At 42.0% G+C, this 23251-nt stretch overlaps 1 protein-coding gene and 1 long non-coding RNA gene across 3 annotated transcripts in view; both read left to right on the forward strand.

Moving 5' to 3' along the window:
- Nucleotides 1-22: 22 nt before the first annotated feature.
- On the forward strand, nucleotides 23-4180 carry LOC307015584. Its single transcript, XR_013801601.1, has 3 exons — nucleotides 23-1531; nucleotides 1661-1770; nucleotides 3937-4180. It is a non-coding gene; the product is annotated as an uncharacterized lncRNA (long non-coding RNA).
- Nucleotides 4181-7696: 3516 nt separating this feature from the next.
- tdrd6a (tudor domain containing 6a) overlaps nucleotides 7697-23251 on the forward strand; it is a 71109-nt gene continuing 55554 nt past the window's right edge. Inside the window, exon 1 of one of the 2 annotated variants that reach the window (XM_079644281.1) lies at nucleotides 7697-8171. The gene's annotated coding sequence lies outside the window, so the exon portion shown is untranslated. The remainder of the gene's footprint in view (nucleotides 8172-23251) is intronic. The other variant, XM_079644282.1, reaches the window with a different exon arrangement.

Genomic DNA, 23251 nt, shown 5'->3' on the forward strand with positions numbered 1-23251 from the left:
GAGCAGAGGAGGGGGGCTTGATGGTGGGGAGAAATGGCTTGTTATATGTGTTGGGAGGCGGAGGGGAGTGGGATCCACTCCAGGTATTTCATGCAGCTGGGAGTGTAGTTGAGCGGGGGAGAGTGTAAGAGGAGCAGTAGGAGTTGCGTTCTGATGGCGCATCAGGTGTGCGACAGTGCGTTGGGTAGAGCAGATGGATGCTATAGATTGTCCGTGCTGAAAGTAAACAAAACTGCGGCGGATGCTTCGGTGAATGTAGCGGGGTCGACAAAGGAGTCCAAGATGTCTGATGACTGAGATGGAAGACAGGGTGAAGGAGTTGGTGAATGACAGAAACTGTGAGATGGAGTATTTCAGCATGATGACAGGCGGGAAGGCTGGGAGCAGTGTGTTAGCACCGATAGCGGCTAGCGGGCTAGGTGCACAGAGGTGGAGGATTGTTGTGGAGACGAGGAAGATCCATGACATGGCAGGAGGATGTGAACAGCGGGACGGGACAGATGTACCCCAGAGATGAAGGCAGGAGGCAGAGAGTGTCCACGGTTGTTGCGTGGGACGGAGACAGACAAGTAGGCGATGTACCAGATAGCAATAGCCACCCGGCACTTTGATGGCTGAGTGAGGGCAGCCGGCTACAGCCAGCAACGGAGGCAGAAGTCTAAAATAAGTTAAAATTAAAAACAATATGCACTGCAGTAAAGATGCGCAATGCAGAGCAGTAGTCCAATTCTAAAGTTTCGCGAGAACAAATGGTAGGGTGATAGAGGGTAACAGAGGCGGAGAAGCGGCGAACAATCAACGCTAGCGTCCTCTCCGGCGACCGGAAGTGATGCAGGGGGGGTATCTATGGGGGCATCCTAGCGCCCAACCGGGTCCTGTTCGGGTTAGGGGTGTGGAAATCAATTATGAGGGTGGGGTCCAAAATCTGACGACAGGCCAGCCAGCAACGCTCCTCAGAACCATATACCTCCCAATCCATGAGGTACTGCAGACCACGGCCCCGATGGCAGACACCCAGGAGACGCCAGACAGTATAGACAGGTGGATCATTGATCATCACAACCACAGGAGGGGACAGGGGACTGGAGCAGACAGGTTCAATCTGATAAACATGAAAAGTGGGTTGAATTCTGAGAGAGGGTGGAAGTATTAACCGTACTGTAGATGGGTTCATGACATGGACAACCTTGAAAGGACCAATGAAGCGGGGTGCTAGCTTACTTGACTCTACCCTTAGGTATAGTACTTAAGTAGAAAGCCATACCTTTTGGCCTGGGGTGTAGACTGGGGCTGGGCCCTGATGGAGGCACGAATGAGGGCAGCTCTGTCAGCATAGTTGGCCGCCAGAAACGCTGGCGGAGGAAGGTGTGTGTTTTTGTGTACAACAGGACGTTCATGAATTCCTGGCATCATTACTGGACCAGATGAGGAGCCTGCCCCAAACTATACGACATGCCTGCATGGAAAAACCCTAGACCTGCCCTGTGGAACGCAACCTGGTGTTTAAGATGGAGAACGTCAGATTCAAGAGGTAAAATCATACAGGAAAAAAATCACAAAAATATTCTCCCATAAGAAAAGCTCTGGTCTGGTTAAGCAGGAGGCTGTGTCTTGACCTCTGTGGTTGTATTTTAACATGTGTTGTTACTTTAATGTGCAGATTTGGGGAACAGTTTAGAAGACCAGAAGTGTTCACCAACCTGTCCCTGGATCTGTTTCCTGGAGGCTCGTTGGAAGGAGTCGGCCTACATCCTGTTTTACAAAAAACAGGTAAGAAGATAGCACTGATCACAACGTACACTAATGGCGCATTTCCACTGCAGCGCGTAGCACGGTTTAAGCGTGCCGTGCCAAACCCAGCCCGTTTTTTGTTGCGTTTCCACGAGGACTAGTTCCGGCTCAGGGCTACCTTTTCACAGTTTTTCTGGCTCTTCAAAATCGTGGTTCTTTCCGGTCCAACAACCGGGCTGAATATGCTAAACTAGTGACGTGTGTGGCTACAACTACATTACATTACATTACATGTCATTTGTTAGAAGCTTTTATCCAAAGCGACTTACATACAGTACATTCAGTACTGTGGGCAATCCCCACAGGAGCATTTTGAGGTGAAGTGTCTTGCTCAGGGACACAACGACATGCTGACTGCAGTGGGACTCGAACTTGCTATCCCGGATTCGAAGTCCATACTACAACTACAACACAATGAACATATTTTACCGTGATTTAATTGTAATACACGTTTCAAAATGATACCGAAGTAACAACATACTGATACCGGTTAGTAGGCCTGTCGCGATAATCGATACATTGACTTATCGTACGATAAATAAAAATGGACTCGATAACTTTTCTGAGCTCGATAAATTGCCGTTTACATGCGTGTTTGTTTACATAAGGATGTGACCAGCATTTTAGCTAGGAGCGCTGTGGCTGCCAGACGAGCTGTGGCTGCCGTCCATGCGCGCTGTGAGGGGCGGGGCTGACACACAGCCAGGTCAGGACACTCTGTGTGCACGTACAGCAGCGTAGCAGGCAAATTAATAATATAGCGACAAGCGGGAGACAACGTGTGACTTACTCGTGGGGAATTTAAAATGAAATGGAATTGGTTACAAAACCTACACATCTCGATTCTCCGGTGTGGCAGTATTTTGGATTCAAGCCAAATCAACGAGGCCAACCTACGGACTTGAATTTGCCGGGCGGTGTGTCGCATTTCTTGGGCAATACCACGCATTTTAAACTACACCTAAAACACAACCACTCCATTCCGTTTTCCCAGCTGGTAGCAAACACGGCAGCTGGAGATGGAGAGCCCCCACCTTCCCGACAGTTTACAATCAAAGATGCATTTGCCCGGCAATGCAAACATGTTAGTGTTCCTTGCTCGAAAACTTCGAAAAACAGATTTGGATATGGCCTGTTGAGGCATCTGGGCCTTTGTATGGACAGTGGACTGTACACATGACTGTTGTTTTAAGGAGATTTTTTTTGCTTGTGATACAATGTGTGCTCATATTGATTTATTTATATATATATTTATATATATTTATCTATCCATCTATATAGAGATGGATAGATAGATGGATTGAGAGCTCTGTTTTCCAGCCCGAGTCTATTTAATTTATTGTTTTGGTTGTGTGTGATTTAATTAATTTATTATAATTTAATTAATTTGTTTTATTTATTATATATCATTTATATATTTTAATATTATTTCACATTTCATTTGCAATGTTGAATGTTCAATAAAAAGTTCTGTTTGAAAGGATGTACTAGAATTATTATGATATTATCAGTATGTCAGTGGTCTAAAATGGTCTTACAATGGTGCCGACAATATTATCGTTTATCGCAATAATTTCCAGGAACATTTATCGTCCAACAAAATTATTTATCGTGACAGGCCTACCGGTTAGTAAAAATCATGAATTAATGCTTTGACAAGTCTGCAGACAGACGGCATGTGAAACACCTTTTTAAAATGCGTGTTTTCTGAATGGAGATCGGCTAAGCTAACGCAGTATATGCTCCGACCGTCCACACTCACAACAACGGCCTACAGACATAAATAAACCAGCGACTGTATTCGCCATGACACAGACAGTCTGTGGTTTGTACTTGTTTAACTTTTGTCTACTTTCTGAACAGATATGAGGAGCTTTGAGCTCTGAGGGCTAACAGCTAACGGCTGATGTTGGTTTTGTGGTTCGCATTGAAGATGACGTCACGGCTCCGCCTACACTGCGTTACTATAGTTACTACCCCAGCTACTAAACTGTAAATGGAAACGCAGAATAAAGTGAGACTGGCCTGCCAAGGCCTAACTATACCGTACTAAGCCGTGCGAGGCCCTGCAGTGGAAATGCGCCATAAGGTCCAGGAGATAGAACCCATAACTTTATTTAACTATGAGTGTTTCTGTATTCTCAGGAGTAGGAGGTGGTCCAGCAGGAGTGTCAGCGCCCACAGGAGGATGGGCCCGCCCCTAGAGAGCCAGGCTCCTCTCAAGGTTTCTTCCTCACAGAGGGAGTTTTTCCTTGCCGTAGTCGCCACACGGTCTCTAGACAACAGGACACATTTCACTCTTCTCTTCAGCACTGACACACAATGTGATATCTACTGTCAGCATTTGGCTTGCTCTCTGGGTTTAACAAAATAAAAATCAAACACCATCTCTCTGCATGGAGCATATTACTTTTTTTGTTTTTAAGTCAAAGGTTTTTGCACAAGTACTCTAATGGTTACTACACACACTGACAGTGTTTTGTTAAAGGCTGTTCCATGAAGTCAATTTCAAAGTCAACTTTATTTTCAATCTTCTGTGTATGTGATACAGACAGGGAGATCAAAATCTGGGATCTGAGTCTGAAGGTGTTTTTATTGGAGGAAATACACATTTATGCATAATGCTCCATATAGCGTAAAGTGCGAAAATAAATTACTTAAAAGACATTTAAGGCCTTCACAATGTCAATGACCCTGAACAATTTGCAAGTATTGTATATATTGTACTCAAATTACCTCATTGGATTTAACTCTTTCTTATTTGATATTGTGTATGCCTTAGAAACTCTATTGATACATATATTTTTCTAATGTTGTAGGATGTATTTATTTACAGTTTATATTTATTTCTTATTTTATTCTATTTGCATTTTATTCTTTTATATTTTAACTCATGTCTAAGTAATAATAATAATAATAATACATGTTATTTATATATCGCTTTTCCTGGTGCTCAAAGCGCTTAAATTAGCGGTTCACCATAATGACCAACTCGCTGCACATTATCCCGCTTATTACACGGCCAGATACTAAACAAACTAACGACTCGACTCCCAATATTAATTGAAATGATTTTATTGACTCAAACATTTTCGTATTTGTTCCGCTGAGAAAAAAAAACTGTTCCATGGCGCACCAACGGATGGAAACATCGACAACAACAACTTTACGGCAGCACTGTCCAACTCTTGTTTACAGTTTCTGACCCACTAACAAATCCTCTCTCTACTCTACAGAGCCCATACTTTACTTCCTGTCTGCCTTCTTCTGGTGATTTATCTGACGTCACGCCCTCCGTCTTTTAACACATTTTCCTTTCTCTCTCTTGATCCTCCTTAGCAACGGTCATAATAGTGCTTGACAGCAGTCTGTTCTACTTTCTTATCAAACTGTCACATTTTCTGAAATGACCAATCATAATTGAGGATTCAACTAAGCCTTGTAATAATGCCTGTTAACATGCTGCTGCTGTGAAAAACTTCCAATATGGGATGAATAAAGTATATCTAATTTATCTATGAAGGAATTTGCCTGTTTGGTGTTTGTTGCATACAATACATATATTAAGACGATATAAAGAAAACAGAGCTGTGGACTTGTTGAAGGATTGGATTGGAAGATTGGAAGCTATACATTTTGAATATAATATGCTGTAGAACCAGATCTTAATTGTACTTCTCCAAATGATGAAAACACATTATTTGGAGATGGGAGAGTCCTCAGTCGCTGAAATAATGACTGAGGACTATAATACTGAAATAAATACAAGAAGATTCTTTTGGCTAGTTGGGACATTTCTTTCCTGAACAATAAAGGATTTACCTTTTAAAATCAAATATGTATAGCACAAATGCAACAGATAGCAAAAACGCACAATAACCTACAGAAACCTCAAATCCATCTCACCTTCAGCAATCACTGCCTCCATTACCTGCAAGATGTCTGTCTCCCCCCCCCACTTTCTGAAAATCCATCTGAACTTGTGGACTATTATAACAGCACCCTCTCCTTCTGTCTCAATGAACTGGCCCCCACAAAAACAAAAAATGTCTCTTTCATACACTCCGCCCCCTGGTATACCCCCGAACTCCGCCAAATGAAATCAAGGAAACTTCAACGCCAACACAAGAAAACCAGACTAACAGTCCATCTTCAAATCTACAAAGACTATCTCCAGCAGTACAGTAATGCACTCAAAGCTGCCCGGTCTAATTACTACTCACAACTCATTCAGTCTGGCTCCAGCAACCCCAAGCGTCTCTTCTCCACCATCAGCAAACTTCTCAAACCCTGTGACAACGCCACCTCGTCCTTCACCACCGAACAGTGCAACTCCTTCCTTTCGTTTTTCCAAATCAAAATCAGCAACATTTACAGCAATCTGACACCCTCATCAGCACCCCCCACCTCCTCTCCTGGCTCCCCCACCTTCACCTCACAGCCCCTGTCCCACTTCTCCCCTGTGACCCCCATGCAACTGTCCCACTTCATGACTGGAATTAACTCCACCTGCACACTTGACTCAATGCCCTCCAAATTTGTTAAAGAGAGCCTCCCTGCCATCTCCCAGCTCATCGCCACCATCATTAACTCCTCCCTCAGATCTGGATCAGTTCCCCATTCTCTCAAACTGGCTGCTGTCACACCCATTCTCAAAAGACCTGGACTCTCACCTGACATCATGTCCAACTTCCGGCCCATCTCAAATCTCCCCTTTCTGTCAAAAAACTTGAACGTGTCATTGCCTCACAACTAAAATCCCACCTCAACTCCAATGACCTCTTTGAGCCATTTCAATCCGGTTTCCGATCAAAACACAGCACAGAAACAGCTCTTCTGAAAATCACAAACAATCTCCTCCTCTCCTCTGACTCCGGCAACCTGAATATCCTCATCCTCCTCGACCTCACCGCAGCATTCGACACCATCAACCACACCATCCTGCTGTCCCTCCTCGAATCATCACTCAACATCACTGACACTGCACTCTCCTGGCTGAAATCCTACCTCACCGACGGCCCGTCTACACTACAGGCATGAAAAAATCTTGAAGCTGGGCGTGTCTGAAGCTTGGCGATTTTTTGCGAGCAACCAATCACATGAATCTCCCGCCCCCGACATACAAAGCAATAGCAATGTTAAAACGAAGTAAACTGGATATAAACTCTCCAAACAGGCGAAAAAACTATCAGTTTCACCCACTGTCTCTGCCACCTCCCTCCATGCCTGGTTCCTCCGGTTTGTATCCCGGTAAATAGTTCCGGTCGTAAAGAACCGGGTGATTTGCTACCGTAATATCTCGTTTGGAATATGAGGAAATGAACTGCGGTCTGGCTCTCCCAGCTTGCACGCGGTTTGATTGGCTGCGCTTGCACTGGCGGGATTTGCATAAACGGGATTTGATTGGCTGATGCCAAGCATCGAGCCTCAAAAGTTGAACATGATGCCGATAGATGCTCGTGATGCTTGCAAAGCCATGCCATGCTCCCCACAATGCAGTTCGGCGAAAATTAAAAATCTTCTACGTCACCCCATTCAAGTGAATGGGCGAAGCGTTGAAAGCATTTTTTGATGCCTGTAGTGTAGACGTACACATCAGTTTATCAACATCAACAACTGCACCTCCTCCGTCCCAAGGCGTCCCCCTAATATAAATTCACTATGCACTATGTAGTACACCCCAAAATTGTGCACCGATTTTTTGATTATTTCATTAGATAAACATTTGTGGTCTTAATATCTCTGATAACGTCGAGTTAAAATCAATGTATATCTCCTATCTGATGTTGCGTTCAGGAGCTTTAATCTGCTTCTGGAAAATTGATATATGATACATTTTAGCTGGGACTAGCCTGGTCAAACTATTGATCTGCACTTTCAGGATCAGAGTCATACTTTCATTTGTCAGGACCTCTGGCTTGGGGAAATAAATGTTATTTTTTGTTAGCTAAGGTTTTTAAGTGTACGGTTTACTGTGTGAGTTATTACATTTCCTATTTAATTTGGCGGTTGTGAGACAGTGAACAACAACGACACATCCGGGTCAAGGATGAAGATAGGGGAAAAAACGTTGGGCGTTGTCAGCACGTGCATGGTGTTAAGCTAAGCTAGCAGTTGCTAACATCGGTTTGCTGTGGAGTCAGTTTAATTTGAGGTTCCGCTTTAAAATATCCTAAACGTCTGATCGGCTCGTCAGTCACAACTGTGTACATCAGTAGAAAAACACCGGGACTGGACAAATGTTGGCTCGCTAGCTTGATTTTATAAAGTGAAGGCGGTGGGAATAGGTTAGCGCCAACGTGGATCTGCGAGGTCAACGTGGTAAACCTGTGCTACCACCATCATCGTGAGACTAGACAGGCTCTTCTGAAATACATCGGGTAAGTAATGTTTTGCTTACTGCTAGCTATTTACCGCTAATTAACTGTGTATATCCGTAATCTTGTTTATCTGCGAACAGTTTTATACTCTAATAAACCTACAGGGCCGAATTATGCTAACGGAACATGCTAATTTAGAGAACGTTATCTTGTTACATTTGAACATGAGGGTAGCTAGCAGAGGTGGAAGAAGTACTCATATCTTATACTTACGTAAAAGTAGTAATATCAACGTGTAGGAATACTCTTTTACAAGTAAAAGTCCGTTATTCAAAGTGTCACTCAAGTCAAAGTACAAAAGTATTGAAGTTTTAATATACTTAAAGTACAAACGGTAAAATACTCAATATTCAGAATTTCAGAATAATATATATTATAATTATTGATGCATTCATGTGTTATCAAAGCTGTTAAATGTGAAGCTAGTTTTAATGACTTTGTATGCTGCAGGTAGGGTTGCCACCTTTCAGAAATAGAAATAAGGAACACCCCTCACGCCGCGCGGGTGTCCGAAACTCCTGAAATGCATAGAAATATATCTATTTTTTATATGAACCAAAATGCTTTGATTTAAATAATTGACATGATTTCACATACCATAATAGCCTCTGGGCCCTGGGGTCACTTGGTGGTCAGTAAGGAAGGGGTAGTCAAGAAAGCATTTACTGTAGTCATACTTAGTTTAAAGTGCTTTATCAGCAATGAACTTGTAAACTTGTATGTTTAAATACATACTGTGCATAGGCTGAACTAGCCTGAACCTGAGAACAGCACCTAAATTAAATAAGCTACAATAGAATGTGCTTTAAGTGTAACATTTGAACCTGAGCATAGCCATAGTAAATTAAACAAAGCCTGCCTGCATAGGGCACGTTAACTGAAACAGAACAGCACCTAAATTAAATAAGCTACAATAGAATGTGCTTTAAGTGTAACATTTGGGAACAATTAAACTTAAGGCAGAAAACAATGAAATGAAACACACTTGTAAACTTGTTACGGGTGATTAGACTGACCTAGGCTGAACTTGAGCATATGCTAGTCTGTATTATATGCATATAAAGAGCTGTAACAAAGCCTGCCTGAGGACTCTTTTACGAATCATCTTAAAATGAAACACTTTTGTGAACCTGTTATGATTATCTGATTGAACAAAATGACAAATGAAAAGATTGATAACATCACTCCCTGAGCCAAGTCTGAACCTGGCCGCATACCCTCTGCTTCATAACTGGGAGCCACCAGTGGAGTCAAGATACGCCTAAAGAAAGTGCATAACATAAAACTAATAAACAGATAAAAAATAAAGTGCATAGCTTCCCTCAACTCCTTTATGTCCTTTTTTTTGTTAGAACAGGTTTAAACAGTCCCCTCTCTTCCTCACTTCTTCTTCCAGGAGTACTTCTTGTTACTTCTTGCAGCACTGAGCAGCTCCTTGTCTTTCAGAGCTGTGGTGTGGAACTCTGGACAGGTCTGCTCAAAGTTCAGAGTAATGAGGAGCTCACTCCTGATGAGCTCCACTGAGCACCTGCTCCTGCAGTCACTCCACTTGTTGGTCATTCTGGAGAAGATCCTTTCCACGTATCCAGTGGATGCTGGGATGCTCAGGATGTGTCTCATGATGGAGAGCATGTTGGGCACATCCACTTCTTTAAACACAGCCATCCACCTCACAGCCACACCCTTGGACTTCCATGCATCAGAATATTCTTCTCTGAGCCTCCTCAGGATTGTATTGGCTGTGGTGCACTCATCGTAAAGCTCATTCATCTTCAATTTATTGATGAGGTTGAGTTTGGTAGCCACCTTCTCAATTTGATTAAAGGTCAGGTTGCCATGTTGGAGTAAGAGAGGCTGCAGTGAGAAGAGCCAGTTCTCTTCGGAGAAGTCGAACCATTTCTCAACATATGAAATGGCTGTATTGAGGAATGCAGTGAATTCGGCCCTTGCCATGTGTGCGTCATGAGGGAGGAGGCGCTGCAGCTTTTGCCTTGTTAGGTACCCATAGAACTGGTCGTCTCGTCTCTGTATGAGCTTTTGCCTGAATTCATCCATGATGGAATACAACTCAACACAGGTGGTTCTATTGCTCTCCAGGCTCTTTACTACTTCCTCAAAGAGGGAGAGTATATTGTTGCAGAAAAGAAGGTAAATCTCCACAATGTCTTCATCTTCCACAGTTGAGTCTCTGTTGAGCTTTAACAAAGCTTGCACTTGCTTGGGACACTCGTCTCCTAGACTGATGAAGTAAGACTTCAGTGCAGTCCAGGTCTGCATCAGCCGATGGATGGCTGGATTGAGGGAGAGCCACCTGGTTGTCACATGTCGTAGGATCTCTTGGAATTCAACGTCACAAAATTCTTTGAGTGACTCTCTTCTTTTTGCTGAAATGGAGAAGTGGCCATAGACCTTCAGCACAACATTCTCCACATCTACAGTAAGCTTGTCAAGGGCGTGCTTCACTGTGTTGTGCACTATGTGGGCATGGCATTTTCCTCGCAGCAGATCGTTTTGTTTTCTCTTCAGGTTGGTGAAAACAGAGTTGTGAATACCATAATTGACATTTGTGTTGTCAGCACTGAATGCAGTCACTTGATCCATTGACAAGCCACATTTCTCAAGGGATTGTTCCAGGAGAGCTACAATCCCAGCAGCTGACTCATCTGGATTCTCTATGAAGTCCAGCATTTTGTTGGTGACACCAGACTCTGGAGTGAAGTACTGGACAGCAAGGGGAAACATCTTCCTGTTCCCTTTATTGGAAGCATCGGTCTGTATGGAGAATGGGAGGGGTGGTGATGTTAAGATCTTGAGAACATCACCCACTGCCTTCGGGGCCAGGACGTCTTTCACCAGTGCCTCTTGCTTTGTTCTCCCCAAAGTCATCTTCTTCACCATTTTGGAATCAGATAGAGTCTTTTGATTGAGCTTGTGTCCACAGTCAGCACTGTTGTAGCTGAGGTTATGTTTTACTGTGTGGTATACCTGTGTCACCTCAGCTGCAGTAATCTAGAGGGGGGAATGGGATGATGTCAGATTATTACTTTCATATTGTTGTCACTATTTATTTTATTTATCAATCAATCAATCAATCAATTGTATTTATTCACAGTAGGCCTATTTTATTTGCTGTTAATCTATTAGGAAAAATTTCAAATGAGCAGCATTAGCATAACAACATAAGAGTTCTGATTCTGAATCAGAGATGTTCTTTATGGTTACATTTCATTCTATATTGATAATATTAAATACACGTTTATTTAATAGACTTTAAAATCATATCGGTATGATATCTACCCACCCCTGGTCCCATATCATACCGAATCAATCTCAGGAGATGTTTCAGCTATGAAGAACTGTGACACTGGTGCTTGGCTCCTTTGTGTTCTGATATTTCTTGATTGGAGATCCCCGGCTGCGTGCTGTTTGACATCAGACAGCCCACCGTGCGACACTGAAAATGTTCTGCGACATGCTTTGCAATTTGCCTTGTAGTCATCTTCAGGGACCCTATCAAGCCACTGGTTTGCCTCTTCCCATTCTCGTCTGTATTTCTGTTGTCGGTGTTTCCTCTTTTGAGGACGAGGTGGCGTATCTGAAGACATCTTGCATTTGTTTTTAAAAATCACGCAGCGACAGAGCGGCGTAATGACGTAACGTAGCGAGCGTAATGACGACAGGCAGCGCAAAGGGGCCGGGCCGGGCAGACAGACAGGATTTGGCACAGAGGCAGAGCAGAGAGGAGAGTCCGCGGAAGGTCTTGCGCACCTCCCGCCAACATATTTTGCTGTTTTTAATATTTCCTGTCCTTTATTTTGTTCATTATTGTTAGTTCAGTGTTGACGTGTGTGTGTGACAGACGTGCATGGGACAGATTGTGAAAATACGGGACAAACTGCGTTCCGTATTGGTTCAATACGGAACACAACATTTAATTCCCAATTACGTAACAAATACGTATTTCAAGGAACGGGTGGCAAGTCTAGCTGCAGGGTAGTTTGTGAATTGTAATCCAGGTTTAAATAAAGTCTTATTTTAGTAATAATTTATTTCACATCATTAATCCAAATCTGCAAAGTAACTAAAGGTACACTATTTAACTGTGGTTTTTAGTGTAATACTCAAGTAAAGTACAAGTCCCTCAATAGCCGCTTTCACACCGCGGGACCACGGCACTGAATCCGCGAGGGGCCTAGTGCCAATCGCATTCACACCGCAGTAGTTTCCCTGAAGCAAGATTACGCTGACGTCACTTCGTCTTCTTCTTCTCTGGGTTTACTGGCAGGCCGGAAAACCACTTCACGGCGAGTACAAAACAAAACGAGAGAAGAAGAACTACACGGGGGAGGGGGTATAAAGCCCACCCACTGTACATGATATATATATATATATATATATATATATATATATATATATATATATATATATATATACTAAACAAACTAACGACTCGACTCCCAACCAGTGTTCATTTTGGCAGCTGTTTTTGATTTAGTCTTATTCTTTAGACGAAAATGGTTATTAGTTTGTCACATTTTAGTCATTCCTATCCTTCATAGCTTTAGTCGACGAAAACTCAAAACGTTTTAGTCTAGTTTTAGTCAACGAAATCTCAAAACGTTTTAGTCTACTTTTAGTCGATGAAAAATGACATTTTAGTCAACTTTTAGACCAATTCAGTTAGGCAAATACAGGTAGGCCTATCTGAAATTGGAATCAATGTGACAATATCAAGTGTTGAAATTCGTAAAGCAACATTTCACTCTCTTAAAGAGCATCTTGCAGGTTTTTATTTTTTCTACATTTATGCTTAAACTATCTTGAAAATTACAATTAAAAAAGTGAATGCAGGATTGGATATGTTTTACGAGACATAAGGGCAGGAATTCAGAGGGAAATGAGCAATTTTGAGCCCTGCTCTTAAAAACGGCTTGTTTTTAAGGTCATACGTCAAACGCGTCATATTACATCACACAGGGGACACATCTCCGCTCTCTGACCGCGGGTATAGTGGAGTTGCATTGAGTTGAGCGGTTGTGTTTTAAGGATCTGTTATTTTTCGGTAGTTTTACATTGTATTTCACCATTTGTAATCATGGTGCAGTATCGTGTTTGTGCAGGTTGCACAAATACCAGCCTGTCAGGACATCGAGTCCACAGTAAAAAGGACCGGAGCTAGCGTTCGTTCCTGGGTGTGTTGTGCATCCACCTCCCTGCAGCACATACTCTCCACAGCTTTATCAGGAAACCATATTACTTCTCTCTCTATCCCCTCCGTTACACGGCACCGTAAGACATAGTGTCAAGTTGCATTAGGTAACGCTGTGGTGGCTGTACTGCTCCAGCCGTCTCCTTTGTGTTTGTTTGTTTCCCCCTGTCTGTGTTGTTTGTGTGGGCGTGGTGGCTGTCGCTCCCGGCTCAACCTCCACGCACCTGCTGCAATCAGCTGTGCACCCTCCCCGACTACACACCTGCTTTCCATCAAGCCATTTACAACGGCATATCAACGGAGGCTCCACAACCTTTCTCCGCCAGATCGTCAAGTATCAGCCGTATCTCGCGTCTCTCCTCCGGTACACAGCACCGTAGTGTGGAGTTGCATTAGGTAACGCGAGATACGGCTGATACTTGCGCATTAGTTTCTGTTATGGATCAGTATCAACAGTCCTGCCAGTAACGTTACTATATTATCAATGCTACGCTAGTTATAGCCTGATATATCAGTGTTTCCCCTAGGTTTACTGCCTTGGCAGGGTGCTGCTCGAAAACAAATGTCGGGGCGCCCACATTTTTGTTATCCTCTGGAGCAGAGAGGAGCTGTGAATTATTGTTATCGATATCGTACAGTAACAAATGTATTTGGACATTAAAAAGTAATACAGTACAGTGTTACACTATACTGTATTACTTTAATTTAAACTGTATTCCCTTCTTATCATGTTGTCTACACTTCTTCCTTTCATTGATACATTTAAATCACCTGACTACAGCATATAACATACCTGCTGCAACCCTGTGCTGCTGCTGCTTCTCTCTGCCTCATCCTCTATTGCTGGAGGCAGCTCCACCTCATCTGATCTCTGATATGAAAGCAATCGTGTTATGATCATATTGAGCTATTGGTGTTAGTGTAACATTAAACAAGCAGTCTACTTGTCATACATTGCTGACGATACATTTTAAGTGGCAATTTGTTGAGTCACTGCCGCTAAATGCCGGTAGCATCAAGCTAGCAAGTCCTGCATTAGCCTCACATCAACAGGTGTAGACAGAACATCCAATTATCCTGAGCTAATTTACTGAATAAACCAACTCACATCTCAATACTGTAGTTCAAAACCGGGTTACCTGCTCCATCTGTGAGCTATTTTTAGAATGCGCACGCTACGTTCGTTGTCGCGTTCGCGCGCGTCCACCTGGGCAGGCTGTGTGTGTCCTTCTCCCGTGACGATAACGGCTTGCGGTTAAAAAATAATAATAAACGAATTTGAAACTTGGGGGGGACACAAACGGGCAGACAGCAGAGCTCGTGCCAATAAAGCAGATTTGTTTGACTTTTTTACACTTTGTTGTTCTCCTCCTTTCCTCCGCTCTTGTCTCTGATTGTGAGCGCGAGTGTGTGCATTCGTGTGTGTGTGTGTGTGTGTGTGTGTGTGTGTGTGAGCCCCGCCCTTCAGAAACAGAGCGGAGGGAGAATGTGAATACGCAAAGCAGTGTACACTGAAACATGAACACATTGGATAAATAACATGGCGTTTAGTTTATTTAATAAAAGAGCACATGTTCAATGGGAAAAGTGACCGTAGATAGATGACTTCAGTTGAAATTTGGTGCTATATATTTTTTTTTTTTAAAGAAAAAACAAAATAAAAACAGCTTGAATTTCAGGCAGGGCGCGGGGCTCCGTTGGCAGGGCGCAGCGCCCCGCCAAGACAATGGTAGGGGAAACACTGTATATGATAGCTAACTTTACAATGTTGTGATGTGACATTAGCTAACGCCGGTCACTCACCAAGATAGCTGCCCAGTTCTCCACTGGTTCTCGTCACACCACAGCTCAATTTCTCTCAGATGGCCGTTATTTCTTCTAATCCTTGGCTGCTCCTGGTCTCTTGGACGCCTAGCAGGCTCATAATTATAAGGTTGTGGTCCGTCATATGCATTCGAATATTCATGTTCAACTTTTTCTGTGTCTTCTGTGTCGAAACTAGCATTGGGATCCATGTTTATTAATACGTTACACCGGCCGCTCTCCCCCTTGTGTCCCCCGTGTTACGTCACACGCGGGAGGTCACGTGCCGAGGCTTTTTTATGCGGAAGTGAACATTTCTTAAAAAAACGACGCCAGATGTCACTGTAGTGTATATTTCTGTATATCTTTTTGAAAATCTAGTGTATTCATCATTTTCCTACACATTTATTCACAGGTGTCTTTAACCTGGAAGTTGCTCTTTAACACTTTACTTGTGTAATATCTGGGTATCGTTAAGGTTTTCTACGGTACTACTAGTCTTATAGATACTGCTTATCGATCCAGTACTTTAACGTATTCTTGTATTTACTTTTTGTTATTTTTTAAAGGGAAAAACTAACGAATTGCTAACCGAATTAATTGCTTTATTTAAATGTGAAATAAATGAAATATATATAATTATGTTAAAATATTGTACTGTACTTGAGTACAATGTTGAGGTACTTGTACTTTACTGGAGTATTTAAATGTGTTGCTACTGTGTTTTTACTCTACAACATGTATTTAATACAGTGCATGACATTAAGGATTTTGGGAGATGGTCCTGTGGGCCATCTAAGCTAATTTACAGATGGCCCTGAGCCCAATAGAGATTGCCCTGAAAAATGCGTGCGGACGAAATGGCACGAAGGGATTGGGGGGCCTCCCCCTAGAACATTTAGATTTGTCCAGGTCTTACTGTAGATGCTGTCTGGTGCATTCTCTAGATGGAATTATAAGATGAACCATCACAATATTATATTGTACAATTTCAATTTTATTTTTAATTTCACTTGTTTGTTTGGTCTTGTTTGCTCGCTTGCATGCCCTGCATAGCTATAAGAAATACTTAAGTTGTTGGTCAAGACACTTTCCATCTGATGAAGGCAAATGCCTTCCCGGATGTAAAAAAGTAGAAAACATTATATTCAGTTATAACTGCCAGAACAAACATTATTTACACTATTATGGCCCCTGTTAAAAATGTTTGTAATGTTATCTACTGTAAGTTGGTCGAATGAATGCTTCCTCATCCGGAATCTGACCGAGCAGACCCGAGCAGCAGTCGAGAGGAGCCGAGCGCATCCGCGAAGCACACAACATGGTGACGTCGGAGTTCCCGTTAGCCGGCAAATCTAAATCTCTTCGGTCAAAAATAATTTCCGTTTAGCGCAATACCGCTTCAGTTGCGCCACTTATGTGACAGACAAGAAGACATAGCCGTGGGAACATGTTTCAAATGGGGGGTGCTGTGAGGATGACACCAGGGCCGGTTTTGACCAATTTGCTGCCCTAGGCAAGATTTTTACTGGCAATGAAAAACCTCTACAAAAGACCACTACACTACAAACAGAGAAACGTATTGATATGGTGGACAGCTTATATAGAAAGGCTTCAAATGTATTTAGTATTGCATGAACATGTTTTAATTGGGGGGTGGACTTCACATCCTCTAGGGGGGTCGGGGGGTGTTCCCCCGGGAAGATTTTCTTTTAGCATTTTAAAGTAAAATGCTTCAGTCTGGTGCACTTTGAGCACCCAAACTAGAGACTGATCTATTTTTGTGGTTCATTTATATCTTATTTGATCAGTTAACATTTATTTATGCATATTTTTAAATCTCTCCAGTTTTAAACAATATTTTTGGTTTACTGTCCTATAGTATACATTGGAATGATTTCAAACCTGTTTTTATTTATCCTAATAATTATAAAGGAGTGCTTTGGAAATATTTGTTTATATAAATTGTGATCAAAACGCTTGAGACCCACTGAGACAACTTAGACTAAAGTGAAATATCTAAACACTCAAGAGTCCTTTACCTCACTGAGCCTCTCAGTCTGACAGGAAAGCTCTCCCTTCACATTATTGTAGAAACAGCTTCTTATATCCGTTTGCGCAGAAGAAGCTAACAACATTCCTCGCCGGTACCGGTGCACCCCCTCTCTCTCTCTCTCCTCTCTCTCTCTCCTCTCTCTCTCTCCTCTCTCTCTCTCTCTCTCTCTCGCTCTCGCTCTCGCTCTCGCTCTCGCTCTCGCTCTCGCTCTCTCTCTCTCGCGCGCTGGCTGTGAGCTGCGGGCGCCTGATAAGCCAACATCCCCCGCTTTCATCACGTACAGGGCCAATGGAAAATGTAACCGGGGTGAAAAGGGTGTTATCTTTACTTAATTATGAATGTTGTTACATCAAGGCTGAAAATTCATTTTTTAAAAATGTAATCTTGTGGAAGTGCAGATCCCCTGTCCTCCACAAGGGGAGAAAGAGATGTCCTGTCTGGGTTGATCGTGAGTTGATCTGTTGGTAATGCCTCGGGGCTCCGGTGGGCATGTAAACACATGCATAATGCTGCACTATACTTTGTGGCCTCACCCGGTTGCATAGCGACACTTATTGTTTAGGTCTTTTAATAAGCAGGTAGTCATATCATTAGCTAGAACTAGCTGGATCTGATCGATATGGACATAAACGTGAGTGAAGTCTAATCTGACGGGAGAGAGAGATCAGCTGCTGCTGACGAGTCGACACGCAGCTCTGCATGATCACATGCAGCGGTGAGCGGACAAAACACACACTTCAGGTTAGAATATCACTCGTAGCTATTTTAATTACCTCTCAAACTACCTAAACTAGTTATAGATATGTTTAGTTTTACTGTCGGGTCACTCATTACTGGATCCGCGAGCTGCATGATACTGGCATAATAGATTGCCCGATCGGGCAACCAGCAGGTAAGGCTTCATTGCCCGAGCTAAATACTAGATGGGCCCGGGCCATCGGGCAGTCCTTAATGTCGAGCCCTGTAATACCTTTAGTTACTTTACAGATGTGGATGCATGATGTGAAATCTAATCAAGTGTTAAATCAGACTTTAGTTCCACTTGGAGTAAATTCACAAGCTACCCTGCCTGCAGTATACAAAGTCATTCAAACTTGAAGGATTCCAGCATGTGTCCCACTCCCTTCTGAACGCTCCGTCCCCGGCAGATCTCTGTGTGCCGCTGTAGCGTGTCTGTTAGGCCCCGCCCCCCGCACACAGAGAGACCGCTCTTCTGGACTGAAGAGAGCGGAAATAATGATATTGCAAGTTAGAAACGTAAGATGCATTGTGACGGACAATTGGGGGAAAATACCCTGCATTTTGAATGTCCGTTAGTCCACCATTAACACCTTAGTCCCGTCTCGTCTCGTCAACGAAAAGTAAATCTACATTTCGTCAAAGTTTTCATTATCAAGAATCTTTTTTAGCTCGTCATCCTCTCGTCTTAGTCATGTAAAAAAGGTTGTTGACGAACATTTTTCGTCATAGTTTTCGTTGACGAAATTAACACTGCTCCCAATATTATTTGAAACTATTTTATTGACTTAAAAATGATAGTATTTCTTCCACTAAGAAAAAAAAAACTCCGTTCCACGGCGCACCAACGGCTGGAACTGCGACAAACAACAACTTTACGGCTGCACTCTCCAAGTCTGTTTACCGCGGTGAAGTTAGTTTTAAAGTGGACCTATCATGCTATATTTGAATAATATAGTGTAGGACCATACCTATATAAGGCATATTTATACTTTTTAATTTTTCAAAATACCAAACAGATCATGCATTTTAAAAGACAAGACATTACATAGATAAAAGACAAGGCATTACATATAATAAATTACATACACAGCATAAACAAAATTCATAGATTAAGAATAATTTAAATCAGTGTCCTACAAAGAGACAACTATACCAATGTCTCCACAGCTGTGATTGGTAGCGTGTAGTACTAAACCTTATGTTCAATAAGGCCAAGAGGATTTCATTATCAGTCATTAAGCCGGCAAATACATTTATCAGGGTTCGTACGGGTGCTTGAAATCCTTGAAAATGCTTGAATTTTTACAAGGTGTTTTCATGACTTGAAAAGTGCTTGAATTTTGGGAATGGTGCTTGGATTTGAGATAAAGTGCTTGAAATTGTAAATGCTTTACTTTTACAATAAATTGCTGTCTGACTGAATAGTTCGCTTTTTAGATTAAAAGAAAATAAAGAAGTCGGAGCGAGCTTAGTTGCTTCGCTTCTACATAAAACAGCTCCGCTCCGGCCTTCCCGCGCTATGCGCGCGACCTGCAAGTGTTTTATTTTGTGTGACCCGGGCATTCTAATGAGAGAATGACAGTATGCCAGGAGGTTGCTGTTTTAACGAGCGTGGGCTATCCGAAAAGAAATACAAGCTGTGGCTAAAACGAGGATCAACCCAACGATTCGCTTCCTGCACAGTTTGCCACAAAGAATTTCAATTATTCGCGATGGGAGAGTCTGCGCTGAAGAGCCATATGAAATGTAAGCCGTAGTAGAGCATTTTGGATGAGGCTAACGTTGCATGTTACGTTTGTTTAAGCTAGTAACGTTAGCGAACTCGATGTGGGATAATTGCTTATGCAGGTGACAATAATAAAAAGGAGCGTACCTATGTCAGTATGTGCGACAGTCGTCATCCTGTGGTTTTCAGAGGATGAGGCACATAAAAGCAATGTATTTCTACTGGTAGTATTTTTCGTGCCTAAACTTGCTCCATCGAAATCAGTCACATTGACCCGAAGACACATTTTGAGTTATACACTGTTGGAAAGAGGATATTCCTAGCTTTCTAACGGAGGAAACATATTTTCGTTTGTATTACTGGTCTGGGGGAAGCTCGCGAGTGTGTGTGTGTGTGTTTGTGTATTTTTGCGTTTGTGTGTATTGTGTTAGTTTCCCGGGGAAAACACTCACGAGAAACACCGGCTGTTGTTATGCCTGCTTTGACGTAAAGTTACTCCGTTCTCCGCTTGTAATTATGCCGTTACAAGCTTCAAAGTTGTATTTATCATCTGAATTTGCCGAAACAAGTTTAATATTCTGAAAGCCAAGACTTTGTTTATTTGAAATCAGATGAAAACAAACTGTAACGGACCCTGCCGTGTTATCTATGATTACTATACGCCATACATTCATAATGTCAGCGGGAGGGAGGGGGGAGCATCGCTACGTAAAAGCATTAGTGCGAGGGAGAGCTGTCATCTTCCCTTTACAAGCTTCAAACATGTATTTATCGGGAGATTTTGGCAATAAAAGTTTCATATTCTGAAAAAGATTCCCTGGAAACCTCCAAAACTCTTACACAGAAAGAGGATCTCTGCACACGCTTTTTTTTATATCAGCTTTGTGTTTCAATGGTTTTGTCCTAACCTTGGAGAGCCGTATTTTTACTGCCACCCTAAAAGGACCTCAAAAATGTTAAAAATGTTAATAAAGAATTTATTGAAAAGTTAGTTGGCTGATTGTTTTATATTGGCTCAGCCAGGTTATATGGGATGCCCAGTCTACTATATATGATATGGGTCACTCATTTTACAATATTAAACTGTGTTTTCTTATCTTTAATTTTTCATCCTTATGTAGAATGCTATTACGAAACACACATTTGGTTGTTTATAGCAGGGGTTCCCAAACTTTTTCAGCATGAGACCCAAAACAGAAATGTTGTGGTCCTAAGGGACCCAAGCTCAAAACATTTCATGATTTTCCATAATATCTACATTTATAAACAAAGAATGCAAAACACCATGAATTTAAAATGTAAATGAAAATATTTATTTAATTATAAAAGTGCCTCGCAGCAATTAGGTTTCTCACCATAACAACCTTCCCTTTGAGCTTGCCCAGAAAAAATAAGGATCAAAGCAGAAAGACGAAACATGGGACGTGCAGTCAAGTATATACAGTTACAATTTAAATTATACAATTATCAAAAGTGCAATATTAAGTTTGTCGCTAGCTCAAACTATGTACACAACATTTTAAACTATTTTAAATGAACAAAGAACAAACATGTTGTAAACAGAAAGGGACAAAACACTAACTATAGGAAGTGTAGTATACAGTACATCACAGGTGAAACCACATTTAAATGATCAGAAGTGCAACATAAAGTTTGTCACAAGATCAAAAACTATGTGCACACATTTTTTAAACACTTTTAAATGAACAGAGCTGTTGTAAAACACTCTAAGAGACAAAGAAACTCCAACACTTGGCAACTGATTAACTTTTTTTTTTCTGGAGGCTGACTTGATATGATGCCCTCAGTGCCCCTCTGTTCCTTTTGAATGCCTGAAAATAAACAGAGAAGATATTATCATTAACAATGCTGGGTTATTAGGTGATTTTTAACACCAGCCGGCGTACGCTGTATACCCAATGTGGACCTGGCAACCGCATTTATAGCGCATTACATTACATGTTACTTGTTAGACGCTTTTATCCAAAGCGACTACATACTCAATACTGTGGGGAATCCCCACAGAGGGATTTTGACAGGGTTGTTGCACAAAAGATCCAAGCGTGCACAGAAGAAATCTGAGAGCAGACATTTCACGAGTGCACAGAAACAGCCTGAGTGCAAGGAGAAGGTTTTAAACTGGAACACAGGAAACAAGCGCAGCAATATATCTGAGTGCAAGCGTATAGTTTGAGCAGAAGCAGAGCAAATCTAAGCACAAGCAGGCACTATTTGAGTGTGAGGACAGGGTTTTAGGGAAAGAAATACATATTCTGAACGTGAAATCAATAAAGTATGCTCTCAAATAGACCACGCTCTTGAATAAAGATAGGGAATAACCCTCATATGTATTCCTATGTGCATCACACTGCAGCAGTCACGTCCGTGCGGCTGATACTTTCTCTCGCTTTCCTTCTCATACTGCCGGTCACTTTCCCTCTAATCTTCCTGTGGTTATTGTTTCGCTGTTTTTCTCCCGGCCGTTTTAAAAACATTTTAGGCTAGTAAAAGTTGAAACACCGCTTTATGCCGCTGCAGAATGTAGTGGACTCGCGGGAGCGAGTAGAGGACGCGCGCGCAGCTGGCGGTCCGCTCCGGGGTCTCAGTCTACATTTCATCCAACTCTACATAAACGAAACAATTTCACAACAGACCCTGACAAACTCACAAACACACAAAACAAATGATTAAAATGAGTGACTTACTTTTCCGCCCTCAAAACACTGCTTCTTGAAAGACTCTTCTTTGCAGATGAAAAAATCCTTCGATTTGTGCCGATGCAGAGGATGTTTTGTTTGGAGATGCCGGTCCAATTTATTCATTTTCAAGCTTTCGTTACTGAGCACCTCTCCACATAAAACACACTGAGGCCGCTCCTCTCCATTTCTAACAGCTTTTCTGAAGCCAACGTTTAAAAACTCCTATTTGTATCGTCTTTTTGCCATCATGTACGATCGGGATTAATCAACAGACAATAAACAGACAGCGCGAAAACTTTTGCGGGGGACGCGTCAGAGCTGATACAAATACAATCTTTAAAAAATGAAATCATTCAATATACAATGCTATATTGTATAATTTCATTTTCAAAATGAAAAATAAAATACAAAAATTATTTTAAAAATTCTATTTGCAATGTAGCCATCAGCTCTGACGCTGTGTGTGTGTGTGTGTGTGTGTGTAGCAATGCATTTAACTGGCGACCCAATCAAAACGGGGTTGCGACCCTGAGTTTGGGAAAGGCTGGTTTATAGCATAAAGAACATCTGATTTAATGTGAGGTAGGGAAATAATCATTTGAGTATAAGTATGTGCATATAAATATGTAATTTACAACAGCTGTACGTTGCTTGAAAAGCTTGAAAATGCACCTTGAAAATGCTTGAAAAGTGCTTGAATTTGACTTTGGAAAAGGTGTAAGAACCCTGATTTATACATGAGATTTCTTAAAACAGCTACCTTAAAGAATACCTTAAAGGTCCCATGACATGGCCATTTCTACTGATCATATGTCCATTGTTAAGGCCTACTAGAATAGATTTACA

The sequence above is a fragment of the Notothenia rossii genome (genome assembly GCF_949606895.1).
Source record: "Notothenia rossii genome assembly, chromosome: 8".
In the NCBI taxonomy this organism is placed as follows: Eukaryota; Metazoa; Chordata; class Actinopteri; order Perciformes; family Nototheniidae; genus Notothenia; species Notothenia rossii.